Source organism: Papio anubis, unplaced genomic scaffold (assembly GCF_008728515.1).
Source record: "Papio anubis isolate 15944 unplaced genomic scaffold, Panubis1.0 scaffold3631, whole genome shotgun sequence".
Taxonomy (NCBI): domain Eukaryota; kingdom Metazoa; phylum Chordata; class Mammalia; order Primates; family Cercopithecidae; genus Papio; species Papio anubis.
In genome coordinates this window covers 1-2,626 of record NW_022163780.1, presented here as the reverse complement: position 1 = coordinate 2,626, position 2,626 = coordinate 1, and the positions used below count along the sequence as shown (strand labels likewise).

The window sequence follows — 2,626 nt, the reverse complement described above, 5'->3', positions numbered from 1 at the left end:
CATGGCTGGAGGGGCCTCACAATCATGGTGGAAGGGGAAGCAAAGACGTCCTTCTTCACATGGCCGCAACAAGGAGAAGCTGAGCCAAATTAGAAAAGCTCCTTATAAAAACATCAGATCATGAGAACTCACTATCATGAGAACAGCATGGCAGTAACCACCACCATGATTCAATCACCTCCAACTGGGTCCCTCCCACGACATGTAGGAATTATAGGAACTACAGTTCAAGATGAGATCTGAGTGGGGACACAGAAAAACCATATCTGTGCCCATCTACATTGGGTCAGGGTTATCTCAGTGTCTTCCAGAAATACCCTCACACATATGCCCAGAAATTGTGTTTTACCAGCTATGTGTGTCTCTTAATCCAATCAAGTAGATGTCTAAAATTAACCATCAGAATATTTATGCCTGATTCATGGCTGAAATTTCAGGATGAAAGCTATGAAATCTCTATTTGTGTTTGTATGTCTATTAATGTGTGTTATGTATATATGATATTTTCTTAACTCAGGTTAGCGTTGCAAAATTCATTTATAAAATTCTTTAAAAGTGTTCTATTCTAACTTGGCTTGGAAAAACATAAGCATTTATAAATAAATATTCACCAAACTCCTAGAAATATAGGGACTGATCAAATGTTTTTTAAGTTAACACGATTTGGATAAAACTTAGTTAAATAAGGTTAATATAACATTTTTGGTGTAAGAAAACAACTATGTCTTCCAAGTTACCACTATTGAATATGAAACAAACAAATTCCTATTCTGCTTGAGTTCTACTCAAATAAGCTAATACTATACTTACTAGAAAGATAAAATCTTAAAGCTTATAAATTTGATTCTAATTAAGTTGTCATTCTTATGAAAAACATTATTTCTTTTTTTTGGTGAAAAGATATACATATATTTAGAGTTAGCCAGCTGGACTCGGTTTAGATGATCCCAATTTTGTTGCAACATCCAAAGCATCTTAATCAGGAACCAGTCGAACATATGCCTTCTTCTCTTTATCAGGTAGAATCAGGATGTTGACTGTGGCCACATCCATGTCCCAGAGCTTCTTCACAGCCTGTTTGATCTGGTGCTTGTTGGCTTTAACATCCACAATGAACACAAACATGTTGTTTTCTTCTATCTTCTTCAAGGCCGACTCAGTGGTCAGCGGAAACTTGATGATAGCATAGTGGTCAAACTTGTTTCTCCTGGGGGTGATCTGCTGAGGATATTTGGGCTGTCTCCGGAGTCGCAGTGTCTTGGGCCACCTCAAGGTGAGTGACATGCGGATCTTCTTTTCTGTGTGTTGCTGTGGACACCTTTCAACACTGCCTTCTTGGCCTTTAAAGCTTTGGCTTTGGCTTTGGCTTTAGGAGGGGCAGGAACTTCCTTCTTCACTTTCGGTGCCATCTTGTGAAAAGCGAAAAACATTATTTCAAAAACAATTTGTTTACTGTAAATCTGCTTAATAGTAGTTTCCAAAATACTTTTTGGTAATTTTTAACCTTAAAGTTAAGCTAAGTAACAGATTTGCATTAAATATCTAGACTATTTATAAATAAGATACAATACTAAAACATTAATTACTGAACATAAATAATTCAAGTTTATATACTTTTCACTTCTAGAGAGACTAAAGATATTTTGGACCATTAATAAACACGTTTTTGTCTACCACAATGAGAAATTGTACGATGAGGAAACACATCCCTGTAGATGTTGGGAGATGGTATACTCATACATTTTCTAACCTACTATGGAATGCTAATATATGACAGTTTATAACTGTTTACTTGTTAGTTTTATCTGGAAAATAAATGATTACTAAGTATTAAAATTATAATCAATATGTGTAAATAAAACTACTAGAAGCAATAGAATAACTAGAAACAACTCTATGGAAAACATGCAAGAAAAGTAGGGCATGTTTCACAAGTAAAGTAGGATGTATTTTTTATAAGGAAAACCTTACAAAAGATACAAATAAAAAGAGATATCTAACCTTCCCTGTGTTATATTTGTATGGGTAAAATGTTATGTTTTCAGAAATTATACAAAATTCCTGGAAATTTGTCAATGTCCTCCTTATCCATGCTGTGTGCCAGTATAGAGTTATGAGTCATAATTCTAATTATTATTTTAAATGTTGTGCCGGGTAGAGTGGCTCACACCTGTAATCCCAGCACTTTGGGAGGCCGAGGCGGGTGGATCACAAGGTCAGGAGATCAAGACCATCCTGACTGACACAGTGAAACCCCTTCTCTACTAAAAATACAAAAAATTAGCCAGGCGTGGTGGCAGGCACCTGTAGTCACAGCTACTCAGGAGGCTGAGGTAGGAGAATGGCGTGAACCTGGGAGGCAGAGCTTGCAGTGAGCCGAGATCATGCCACTGTACTCAAGCCTGGGTGACAGAGCGAGACCCTGTTTCTAAATAAATAAATAAGTAAATAAATGTATGCCACAGAAAAAAATCAAATATCCTTGTCAACTGTGGTATAATCACAGCCATTTCATACTCTTTGTCATTTAGATATTATTAGATATTATTTCCCCCTGATGCTTTCCTGAAAGCTCCTGCGATCAGCTACAGGTCAGAATGTTCATCTCCAATACAGGACTCCCTCT

General features: G+C 36.6%; 1 pseudogene; it reads right to left on the bottom strand.

Annotated features, from left to right (window-relative positions):
* Positions 1-18: 18 nt before the first annotated feature.
* LOC116273108 lies at positions 19-1,570 on the bottom strand (annotated as a pseudogene).
* Positions 1,571-2,626: the final 1,056 nt, after the last annotated feature.